Raw genomic sequence first — 13,985 nt, forward strand, 5'->3', positions numbered from 1 at the left:
CTCATTGTTCTCCTTCTGAATATGTTTATGGATTTAATCTGCATATTTTCTAAGAATATTAAGTATTGGGACGAATGTTTGCCATTTGTAGAGATGTCATATAATAGAGCAATTCATAGTACACTAATTGTTCTCCTTTTGAAGATGTTTATGGATTTAGTCCACTTACACCTCTTGATTTGCTTCCTATTCATTCTAATGTTTTTGGGAGTAAAGAAACCACAAGGCAAATCTGATCAAACATTGCATAAACAGGTGAAAGGAGAAAATTGAGAAATAAAAAGTTACTCTAAGAATTAAATATTTGTGTGAGTAAAGCGACCACAAGTAAGGTCGGGTCAAAACATTGCATAAGGAGGTGAAGGAAACAGTTGAGAAACAAAATTTCAAAGTTGCTTAAAGAATTAATAAAGAACTTAAGGAAATCATTTTAAAACCCGATAACTAGGTTTGAATACATTTTCGCAATGAGCGATTCCCATCTCAAAGGAAGACAAAGTTACATCCAAGAGGGGATGACCATTATCAAGTCCTTGAAATAATTAATAACAACGCATATAAAAGGATCTTCTAGATCATTTTCAGCCCATTCTACTTTCAATGTTGCTAACTTGAGTCCTTTTGATGTAGGTGATGATTTTTCTGATTCAAAGACGAATCCTTTTGAAGACGAGGAAGATGATAAGGATCATGGTGTTCCAAATGTTCCAACTGGACCAGTCAAGAAGATTCAACAAGAATTCATTCTTCATCTATAAAATTGGATAGGCTTGGTTCAAGTCTCATTTTATGTGTTACAAGCTTATTCGATTGGGGAAGAACCATTTGGAACTTCAGATGTGAATATTTACATAGTTGAAGTAGAGGATGAAATTGCAAGAATCATTACATGAGTTGTTAGAAAACTTTATTTATTTTTAATTTATAAAGTATGTAAAGGTCAAATTGTCAAATTAACCTCGTCTTTTGTGGAGATTCAAGGGGATTGAGATTAAATCAGGCAACTAACTTCTTTTGTTTAGCAGGGAGACTATAAATATCCCCGATGTCATTTCTAAGTTTCAAGTAATTGTTGGGTAAAATTGCATCTGAGTCATTCAGTCTATCAAGTTCGATTTCTTCTCTTCCTGTTCATTGTAATTTATCCTAATACAAAAATGTTTGTTTTGTTAGGGAATGTATTAAGCACATGAGTTTATTAATTACTGTAAACTTTTGTATAAAATGAAGTAAATACAAATCGAGTAAGTATATATAACAATAAAAGAGGAATTATGTTTACTAGCACATTTTTTTTTTTTAACATGAGATAGAAGTAAACGTAGTAATAAAAAGAAGTTAGGGTTGATCTCTTTTGAGGGTGAAGCCGGATACCATGACTACGAAGGAGTGGAAGCTCAAGGATCGTCACGCCTTAGGGTTGATCTGGTTGACGCTGTTCAGAAACATGACGTTCAACATCATCAAAGAGAAGGCGACATCGGGCCTATTGAAGGTGTTGTAAAATATGTACGAAAATCCGTTGGCTATGAACAAGGTGTATTTGATATAGAGGTTGTTCAATCTACAAATGTCTGAAAGTAGCTTTGTTGCAGATCATATAAATTAATTCAACGTGATTGTAAGTCAATTAAGCTTGGTGGAAATTATGTTCAAAAATGAAATTAAAGCATTGATTTTGATGTCATCTTTACTCGAATCGTGGTATACTGTTGTTGCTGCAATCAACAGTTCACGAGGATCTGATAAACTGAAGTTTGATGAAATTCGAGATGTCAGCAAAAGTATTCCCAAATGGGAAAGTGGAGATTCATTAGGCAATGCTCTCTGTGTTGATCGAAGGGAAACAAGTAAATCAAAGAGCCCAAACAAACATGGGCGATCAAAATCAAGAAACCGAGAAAAATCTCCAAACAAACCAAACATAAAGTGTTAAAATTATGGAGAAAAATGACACTTTCTGACAGATTTTACGAAATTGAAGAAAAACAAAATCACAAATTTGAAGATAGACAATGATTCTATCTATTCAGCAGAAGATACTAAGGATGCTCTAATTCTTAGCGTGAACATTCCAATTGAATTCTGGATTTTAGATTCAGTTGCATCGTTTCATTTGATTTCAAGTAAGGAATTGTTTCAAAATTACAAATAAGAAAATTTTGGGAAGGTGTATCTTGCCGACAACAAAACCTTGGAGATTGAAGGGAAGAGAGATGTCTGCATACAAACTCTAGCGGGAAATGAGTGGATATTATAGGATATCAAATATATTCCTGATCTCAAGAAGAATTTGATCCCTATTGGTCAGTTGGATAGCATAGGTTATGTAACCGAGTTTCGAAAGAGTTTGGGGAAGATTGTGAAGGGTGTCATGGTGGTAGCATGACACAAAATCTGGAACCCTATACACCACTGTAGGGTGAACCCTATACACAAATCGTAGCAACAGCAACAATGTTTAGACACACTACAGTAGTGTCAATAGACTTGCACATATGAGCGTCAAAGAAATGAAGATGATGGCTGCTAATGGAGTTTTAGAAGGCCTAAAATCTATTGATATAGGTGTTTGTGAGAGCTGGGTTATGGAAAAATATCAACGAGTTAGCTTCACAAAGGCTACCAAAGAACCAAAGAAAGTGCAATTGGAAATGGTCCATGCAGACGTTTGGGGACCATCTCCAGTTTCATCATTTCTAGTACCAAAATTTTATTGGTTAGATGTCTCGCACTCTACAGCGAAAACTCTGTTTTCCTAAGGCTATTAAGATATCTCACGACCACTCTTTTCCTCCTCACCATATCTAGACACTATAACTTTGATCCATTAATGTCTTATATGGTTAACATTCACTCTTTAATGTCCGAGGACATTTTATAACTACCACGAAACTCAAAACATACAATAAATTCATACAAGTTTTACAACATATCATATACTTCAAAATTGGGTTAGCCAGCTTACTCGATCGCGGCGAGACGTATCATTGAACTGAGTCATAGAGATATACGACTCTTTATCCTAAGAAAAAATCTGTATAATCTAAAATCCGGCTGCTCTAATATCAAACAACTCTTTATTGAACTCTAGTTATATTCTTCTTTTTATTCCTTTTTTTCTTTCTTTCTTTTTCCTCTTTATTGAACTCTAATTAGCGATCTTACTGTCTCCTACTTGGAAAAGATGGTCATAATGAAAAATTTACCCTAGCAGCTGATTTTCCTATTTTTTTTTACTGTTTTCTTTTATACTTTTAATGAGTTTTTAAAATTTTTGTAACTATTTTTTTCTTCCATATCATATTTAAATTCGGTCTCTAAATCTCTCAATAAATTCTTAAAAATTTGAACTTAAAAAAAAAATTGAGAAATTAATCCTCATTTGAACTCTGCTACAACATGACATAACATAATACATGTCAAATACTCACAAAGTACGACACGTGGAGGGGCTACGGAGCACGTGTTGTTAATACCTCATACAATTCATCCAACCAAGTTAATAGTAACACCACTTACCTGGTTGGTCTAAAGAGAAGTCACTAAATTTTTTGTATTGATGTTCGTTAGATCATACTCATCGATGTCTAGTTTCAAAGCTAAATCCATACCGACTTCCTTCTCTCTCTTTCTTTTTCTCCTTCTTTATTCAAATCCGCATTGGTTAGGGATAAAAAAATGATGAGTTGGAGATTGAGAAATGGTAAGAGAAATAAAGAATGTGATGGAGGGAGAGGAGGAAATGGGAGGAAGTGGAGAACATGGATAAAATGAGCACGCACGCAACTCTTAAGCCAGTTTGAACTCCTAGAACCTTAAATAAAGTTGGTCTCCTCTAATAAAACAGGAATTTATCTTATGATCATTAAAGTCTTATAGACTCCAAGCTAAATATTATAAATACAATTATGTTTTATCTTGAACACGCCAAACATGAAACTAAAGTGGGTTCAATCTAACTCCATTTTATTGCCATCTTGAATGATGTGTAGGGTATATTTTTTATTTACCTTAAAGTTCTTGTGGCATGATAGTTTCTATTAATTAAGCATTTTGCAAAATCACAGTTAAAAGACAACAACGATGAAACTAGGTCTATTAGTCATTTCAAAGACAATTTCTTTCTCCATCTTATCGGTAATAACAGTTCAATTAAATCCATATTATGCAAAGAAACAAGTTTACGATTCATAACACCAACTACCTAAATTATGACCTAAAAATTTTAAAACATAAGTTGTAGTTGATAATTACACACAAATTTCCCTAAATAAATGAACTCGTGTTCAATTAGTCAATCCTATAGATTGTAACTAGCATAGAATAATTGAAGCTCCACATGAAGTAATTTAAAGTTCCCGTTACTTAACTTAAGTTTATCTCATCTTTAATGAAGCATGATTTGCATTTAGGTTCATGAAATACTTATAGACTCCAACACTGAGTACTATTAATGCAATTATGTTTCATATGAGTTTGTCATCAATGAAACTAAGCTGCATTAAATACAACTTTATTTTGTTGTCATATGAGGAAAAATAGATGAATTAAATCAAACAAACTGATGAACTGAACCGAATCAATCCTGATATGAATTCAACAAATTCCAGCAGTGTAGGCGCTTATCAAATCCAACCCAAATTGATTAGTTTGTTTCCTTTGTTGGGTTGTTGGTTTATTTGATAACCCTTGTATATTATAACAATTCAATATAACATGCCTTACTTACAAGTAAAATATTAGACCATCAACTTTTCATTTTATAGCCATCCAACAACTTAGAGAAAAATATATTTGAGTAGAAGCTAAAAATATTGGTATTTAAGAAAAGACATTTGGTTTAGTTGTACGACCCTCACTTACGGTGCAACCTCAAATGCCCCTATGTCTAAATTTTTTCTTATCGAAGGATTTCATATTTATATAAACTTGTTGTTCCAATTATTTACTTTTCAAACATACCTCCTAACTTCTCTACACCAACAACAAAGTCGACATAAAGGAATTGTTAAAGAGATATCAAAACTTAAGCATGTTCGGAATGGCTTGGCCATTCAGCAGCAACCTAAAGTCTTTCTTTACATCCCAAAGCTTTATACTTACCATCTTAGGAAATAAAGAAAAAAAGAAGAAGAAAAACAAAAATTAAAGTGATTAAAACTATAATGATAATGCTCTTAATATCATTTCATGTTTCCCACTTTCGGTAAGTATGCCTATCCAAATCTTAAGCAGATCTAGTAGAAAGCTCTTTGTTCTTATTATGTTCGATTTTTGTTCTCCAAGACACATTCTACATCCAAGTGTTTTGTTCAAGTGCATTGAGCACTTCATGTGTTTCCTGCAATACGACAAAATATGATCTTAATACCTAGGCCCAAGGATTCATACATACATTTTAAGTGGCATAACAAGGGCATTTGGTCTAGTGGTATGATTTTCGTTTTGGGTGCGGGAGGTCTCGTGTTTGATTCTTGGAATGCCCTTTCGAAAGAGTTTGTAGAATAAAACGAAGTAAATAAATACAATAAAATGGCACAAGTTAAATACATACATTCCCATGAAACTATGAATGTGAATGATAAGCCTAAAAATCTAAATAATAATATCAATGCATTCTATGTCGAAATGATTCATAAATTATACCTAATTTTCTCCCATTTTGGATCTATTATTGATGACGAGACATTTAGGGTTTTGTGACATGAAAATCTTGGGGATGTAGTTCAGATGGTTGAGCGCTCGCTTTGCATGCGAGAGGTACGTGGATCGATACCTTGCGACCCCATAATATTACTATATTTTATATTGTGAGGATGTAGCTTGGATGGTAGAGTGGATCGAGATACCCGCATCTCCAAAAGAAACTATTTGTTATTAATATTTTATTTCTGTTCAATCTTTCCTTATTTATGACATAATGAGCGGAGATATTTTTTTTTTCATTTTCACAATTATTGATGACGGGACATTTAGGGTTTTCTGATGTAAGAATTGTGGGGATGTAGCTTAGATGGTAGAGCTTCCCATGTGGGAAGTACAGGATCGATACCTTGCTTCTCCAAATGAATCGATTACTAAATATATTATTTCTTTTCAAATTTTTCATATTTACTACATAATGAGCAGAGATAGTTTTTCATTTTCACTATTATTGATGACGAGACGTTTAGGATTTTGTAATATAAGAATCGTGAGGATGTAGTTCAGATGATAAAGTGCTTGCTTTGTATGTGAGACTTGGGATCAATACCTTACATCTCCAAAATAAAACTATCCATTATTAAATATATTTTTTACTTTCAATTTTCCCTGACATGTTGAGTAGCTTTTTACTTTCAATTTTCCCTTATTCATGACATGTTGAGTAGCGATATTTCTTCATTTTTACTATTATTGATGATGAAAAATTTAGGGTTTTGTGATTCAAGAATTGTGGGTACTTAGCCCAGATGGTAGAGCGCTCGCGGAGCATGCGAAAGGTACGAGGATCTATACCCTGCATCTTCGAAAGAAACTATTTGTTATTAATATTTTATTTCTATTCAATCTTTCCTTATTTATGACATAATGAGTAGAGATATTTTTCCAAAATAAAACTATCCATTATTAAATATATTTTTTACTTTCAATTTTCCCTTATTCATGACATGTTGAGTAGCTTTTTACTTTCAATTTTCCCTTATTCATGACATGTTGAGTAGCGATATTTCTTCATTTTTACTATTATTGATGACGAAAAATTTAGGGTTTTGTGATTCAAGAATTGTGGGTACTTAGCCCAGATGGTAGAGCGCTCGCGTAGCATGCGAAAGGTACGGGGATCTATACCCTGCATCTTCGAAAGAAACTATTTGTTATTAATATTTTATTTCTATTCAATCTTTCCTTATTTATGACATAATGAGTAGAGATATTTTTTCATTTACACATTTGTTATTAATATTTTATTTCTATTCAATCTTTCCTTATTTATGACATAATGAGCTGAGATATTTTTTTCTTTTACACAATTATTGATGACGGGACGTTTAGGATTTTCTGATATAAGAGTTGTGTGGATGTAGATCAAAGGCTAGAGCGCTCGCTTCTAGTGTGGGTAGTATGAGGATCGATACCTTGCATCTCCAAATAAATGGATTATTAAATATATTATTTCTTTTCAAAGAATATTTTATTTCTATTCAATCTTTCCTTATTTATGACATAATGAGTTGAGATCATTTTTCATTTACACAATTATTGATGACGGGACGTTTAGGATTTTCTGATGTAAGAGTTGTGCGGATGTAGATCAAATGGTAGGCGCTCGCTTCTCGTGTGGGTAGTACGGGGATCAATACCTTGAATCTCCAAATGAATGGATTATTAAATATATTATTTCTTTTCAAATAATATTTTATTTCTATTCAATCTTTCCTTATTTATGACATAATGAACCGAGATATTTTTTCATTTCCACAATTATTGATGACAGGACATTTAGAATTTTCTGATGTAAGAGTAGTGTAGATGTAGATTAAATGGTAGAGCACTTGCTTCTCGTGTGGGTAGCACGGGGATTAATACCTTGCCTCTCCAAATGAATGGATTATTAAATATATTATTACTTTTCAAATTTTTCATATTTACGACAAAATGAGCAGGGAAAGTTTTTCATTTTCACTATTATTGATGACGAGACGTTTAAAGTTTTGTGATGTAAGAATCATGGGGATGTAGCTCAGATGGTAGAGCGCTTATTTTGCATGTGAGAGGTACGTGGATCGATACCCCGCGTCTCCAAAATAAATCTATTTATTATTAAATATGTTATTTCTTTTCAATTTTTCCTTATTCATGACATGTTAAGTAGCGATATTTCTTCATTTTCACTATTATTGATGATGAAAAATTTTGGGTTTTGTGATGCAAGAATTGTTGGGATGGAGTTCAGATGGTAGAGCGCTCACTTGGCATGCGAGAGGTACGGGGATCGATACCCCGCATCTCCAAAAGAAACTCTATTCAATCTTTCCTTATTTATGATATCATGAGCGGAGATATATTTTTTCATTTTCACGATTATTGATGACGGCAGAGATATTTTTTCATTTTCACGATTATTGATGACGGCGGAGATATTTTTTCATTTTCACTATCATTGATGACGGCGGAGATATTTTTTTCATTTTTACTATTATCGATTACGGGACGTTTAGGGTTTTCTTAGCATGTGAGAGGTATGGGGATCCATACTCCATCTAAACTATTTGTTATTGATGACAAGAGGTTTAGGGTTTTATGTCATAAGAATTGTGGGGATGTAGCTTAGATGGTAGAGCGCTCACTTTGCATGTGAGATGTACGGGGATCGATACCTCGCATCTCCAAACTAAAGCTATCTATTATTAAATATGTTATTTTTTTTCAATTTTTCCTTCGTCATGACATGTTGAGTAGCAATATTTCTTCATTTTCACTATTATTGATGACGGAAAATTTAGGATTTTGTGGTGCAAGTAATGTGGGAATGTAGCTCAAATGGTAGAGCCTCACTTAGCATGTGAGAGGTATGGGGATCGATACCCCACGTCTCCAAAGGAAATTATTTTTTATTAATAATTCATTTCTATTCAATTTTTCCTTATTTATGACATATCGAGTAAATATATTTTTCCATTTTCACTTTTATTGATGACGAAAAATTTAATGTTTTGTCAAGTAAAAATCATGGGGACGTAGCTTATAGCTTAGATGGTAGAGCACAAAGTGAGAGGTATGGGGACTGGCATCTCTAAAGGATAACTATCAATTATTAAATATATTAATTATTTTCAATTTATTTTTATTTATGAAATAATGTGCGGAGATAGTTTTTCATTTTCACCGTTATTGATGACGAGACATTTAGGATTTTATGACATGAGAATTCTGGGGATGTAGCTCAGATGGTAGAGTGCTCGCTTAGCATGCTAGAGGTACGGGGATTAATACCTCTTATCTCCGAAAGAATCTATTCATTATTAATATTTTATTGTAGCGATATTTCTTATGAAAGAAAATTTAGAGTTTTGTGATATAAGAGTTTTGAGTATGTAGCTTAAATGGTATGACATTCACTTAGCATGCAAGAGGTACGGGGATTGATACTTTGCATTTGCATCTCTAGAAGAAATTATTTGTTATTAATATTTTATTTTTATTCAATATTTCCTTATTTATGACATAACGAGCAGAGATATTTTTTTCGTTTTCACTATTATTGATGAATTTAAAGTTATGTGATGTAAGAGTCATGGGGATGTAGCTCAGATGGTAGAGCGATCACTTTGCATGCGAGGATGTAGCTCAGATGGTTTTATTTCTATTCCATCTTTTCTTATTTTGACATATTGAGCAAAGATATTTTTTTATTTTCACTATTATTGGTGATAGTAGGTTTAGGATTTTATGACGTAAGAATTGTTGGGATGTAGCTCAGATGGTAGAGCGCTCGCTTCACATGTGAGAAGTACGGTGCAATACCCTGCATCTCCAAAGGAATCCTACTATCAAATATTCTATTTCTATTTCAAATTTTTCTTATTTATGACATAATGAGCCGGGATTGTTTTCATTTTCACTATTGTTGATGATGGGACATTTAGGATTTTGCCGGTAAGAGTTGTTGGGATGTAGCTAAGATGATAGAGTGCACTCTTTTCATGCAAGAGCCATGGGGATCGATACCCAACATTCAATATTTCCTTATTTATGACATAATGAGCCGAGATATTTTTTCATTTTCACTATTGTTGATGATGGGACATTTAGGATTTTGTCATGTAAGAATTGTTGGGATGTAGTTAAGATGGTAGAGTGCACTCTTTGAATGCAAGATATTTTTTCATTTTCACTATTATTGATGATGGGAAGTTTAAAGGTTTTGTGATGTAAGAATTGTACGGATGTAGCTTAAATGGTAGAGCACTTGCTTTGCATGCGAGAGGTATGGAGATCGAAAAACTATCAATTATTAATCTTATTTATGACATAATGATCAAAGGGAGTTTTTCATTTTCACTATTATTGATGACGGGACGTTTAGGATTTTGTGATGTAAGAATTGTGGGGATGTAGGTAAGATGATTGAGTGCACTCTTTGCATGCGAGAGGTACGAGGATTTTGAGTTTTGTTAGGTAAGAACTATGGGGATGTAGCTAAGATGCCAGAGTGCATCTCTTGAAGAAACTCATTAATATTTTATTTCTATCAATTTTTCCTTATTTTTTTTGACATAATGAGCCGAAATATTTTTTCATTTTCACTATTACTAATTTCATGTAGTTTTGGGTTTTGTTAGGTAAGAATTATGGGGATGTAGCTAAGATGGTAGAGTTCATCGCAGAAATATTTTTTCATTTTCACTGTTATTGATGGCGCCCAGTTTTGGGTTTTGTTATGCAAGAATTGTGGGAATGTAGATAAGATGGTAGAGTGCTCTGGTTGCATGCAATTGGTATGGGATTGATACCCTGAACACCCCGCTCTGTATTCCTAAATGCTCTATAATATGGTGGTGCCTTAATGGGATAGATATTTTATATGGATTGTATATGCCTTTAATGGGATAGATATTTCATAGTACCATTCATTGTTCTCCTTTTGAAGATGTTTATGGATTTAATCCACTTACGCCTCTTGATTTGCTTCCTATTCATTCTAATATTTTTGTGAGTAAAGCAACCACAAGTAAGGCGATTCGATCACAACTGCAACTACCCAAAATTTTCTACTTAATTTAAGGTTACTACTGTATACATACCATAAACATTGAATGCGGAAGACTTCGTTTAAATTCCATAAAACATAAGCTTTATCTTAAAACACAGCCATGGACTTACGTGTTTCGAAAACATCTTTAAAACGACAGAACAAAAGACTAAATAAAATAAATAAGCGTTTTAAGTTAAAAACATCCTATTCTAGCCTAAGTCCAAGAAAATAAATGCCACTATCCTACGCATGTGTCATGGTCTCAAGTTGTGATGTCGTCATCAGCCGTACAGAAATGCCTTGCCTTAACTTGAAAAAAATGTAGTAGCACATGACTTGAGTATTTAAAGAAATACTCAGTAAGTGACCCCACTATTGGGGTTAAATGCAACAATCACATGCAATGAGATGAAGGGACCTATTGTTCATTCCGTTTTCCCTACGGTGCTGTCCTAACGGGTAATTTTGGACGTGTACCATATACTCGACACATAGCCCATACGTGCGAGTATGGGCTCACCAGCTAATTCGCACACCGCTGGGCCACTTTTCTTATCCAATGGGCATACTCTGGGAGCCCCTTAGGCCGTACACCTGCTAGAACTAGTAACCGTCACTGTAGCGCTATGCAAAGCATAACGATCGTTGTCCTGCCATTGGATGTACGCATCCGTACCCTCGTGATGGGATAGGGGTACCCCCCACCCAAATGCATGAGCACACATAATGCATGAGGTCCCAAAACTTTTCCATTTTCATTATCCTTTAATACAACCCTGCTAGCATTGTGTACATATCATATCATTTTTCATATCGTTACAGATATCATTCATCATTCATGTCATATCGTTTCTCATTCTTCAGTTCTCAAATCATACATAATTCTAACAGGGTTATATTTCATGCCATTTATCGTAATTTCATGTCATTCATATCATGCTGTATACACACAATTTAAGAGAACTAACATAACGTTCTATGTTTTTAACATATCATTTCATCATATATACATCATACCATGACATATTGCATCACAATGTATCATATCATAAACAAGTCATAACGTAAACACTTCGTAGTCATATCGTTCTCTAACTTATCATAGCCTTAACGTTCTTATACCTGTCACAGACATATCATAACGTGAATGTACCTTAGTCATCTCATCACAAGAACTTAACCTAACGCTATCGTTCTATCAATCTATCACAAACCTATCCCTTTCTACCCGTAACCTAACCGTATTCTTCCATCAATCTCTCTTATCCATATCACTCTGGTATGCAACCTAACCTTAATGTTTCATGAACGTAATTTACTCCTATCGTTACATTTTGTTTTGTGAATCATTCTTGTATCATATCTCAAACATATCATTGAACACATCGTACCGTAATTATTATCATACAATTCACATGTTATGACATATATATAACATATAGGAAGCATATCGATCCAGAGACAATTCACACATATACATATATATGACACGTACGTGCAGAACCACAGGGCACGTCTCAACATCAAATATAACCATGCTGATAGTAAGGTCACTTACCTGGTTAGCTTAAGTTGTTGTCAAGTATATATCACTAATGAAAGTTCGATTCCGTCCTTTGAAATCCAAGTCAACCTATGTGAGCCCATGACATCAGTTTCAAGTTTGAGTTCTATAAAATTATCTCTAATTTACATGGTTAAAATTCTGATATTTTGTGTTAGACAAAATTTATTGGAGTTCCATGCCCTCTGATATTTTCTGTTTTATTTTTAAATTCTGTTCAACAAATCTTCCCTCAATCTTCCCTCCTCCCCGTAATTATTTTGATTCTGTAAATAGATTTTCAATTCTGTAAATAAGATATTACTCTAACTCTATATTTATTTTCAGTTAACTGATATTATTGGCTAATTTTAATCCATTGTTTGTCTACCATCTAATAGATTTATGGATCTGCCAACTAAAATTTTATTGATTCTAACCTTATTTTCTATTTTGGATCGGTATGGCAACCCTAGAGGGGTGAATAGGGTTTTAACGATAAAAGTGTTTAAACGTGATTAATTTTTCTAATGATGAAACTTTTTACAAATAAGTAGAGATGATAATTACTAGAACAAAATAATTCAAGTCAAAACAACAATCAAGTAACACATACAATAAATCACAATAATAATTTTGAAATTAAATAGGAAAGAATTAGAAAAGATGACACTATAGTTTTATAGTGATTCAGTCAAACTCGACCTACTCCACTCTCCAAGCGCCTCTTGGAAATTTGAATAAACAACTTTCTCGACTCTTTCCACGGATCAGAGCCAAACCACTACACCGCTCTTTTTACGAGTTCAAGAGCAAAATCAATCATTTCCACAGCGCAGGATCAAACCGGTACATGTATTTGAATTTGATAGTAACACATCACAACTCTTTTAAAGAGTAGATTTACAATTTGGAGCACTCACACTATCTTTTCATAATACAAAAAAAAAATATCTCTCAAGAATAAGATAAATAAAAATAAAATTGGAAGCTTGGGGAGAGCAAACAATGGAGACTTTGAACAAATGAGGATTGGAGAATGTAGGGAAGTTGTGTATATGAAATGACAGGAAGTTGATGAGTTTATATAGAGAAGAAAAGTAGCAAAAGGTAGGAATTAATATTGACTATTGGATTGTGTTATGAATAATGGAAGGTGGAGATCAAAAGTAAATAAATAAGAAAATTTTCCAAATTCATTTATTTAAAATTTTTAATATAATAATAATAAAAAGTTAGTGAGTAAGGTTAAATGAAAATTCAAAATTTATTATAAATATAATAATATAATAATAATAAAAACTATCTGAGTAACTACCAAAATTTTAAAATATAATAATATAATAATATAATATAGTAATAATAAAAATCGATGTGAGTAACCATTAGATTCAAATTTATATTTTGTAAAAATAATTTTATTTAGAAATATAATAATAGGAAAAACTCCACTATTTATTACTCTTCCAAAATTATAAATGTCATACTTTAATATATTTTGATTTGTCCATCATTTTGATTTTGCTGCCACATCATCACGTTGGGATGTTGTTGAAAAGTCGTTTTAGCTCGAATTTGAGTAATTGAAAAGTCGTTGAAATCGTTATTCCCGACCTTATACTGTGGACAGTTCAAAACACTGAAAATAAAAAGTAAGTTTCTTATCATCAAAACATCAATAAATTAATTGATTGAAATTAA

Source organism: Cucurbita moschata, unplaced genomic scaffold, assembly GCF_002738365.1.
Source record: "Cucurbita moschata cultivar Rifu unplaced genomic scaffold, Cmos_1.0 Cmo_Scf00004, whole genome shotgun sequence".
In the NCBI taxonomy this organism is placed as follows: Eukaryota; Viridiplantae; Streptophyta; class Magnoliopsida; order Cucurbitales; family Cucurbitaceae; genus Cucurbita; species Cucurbita moschata.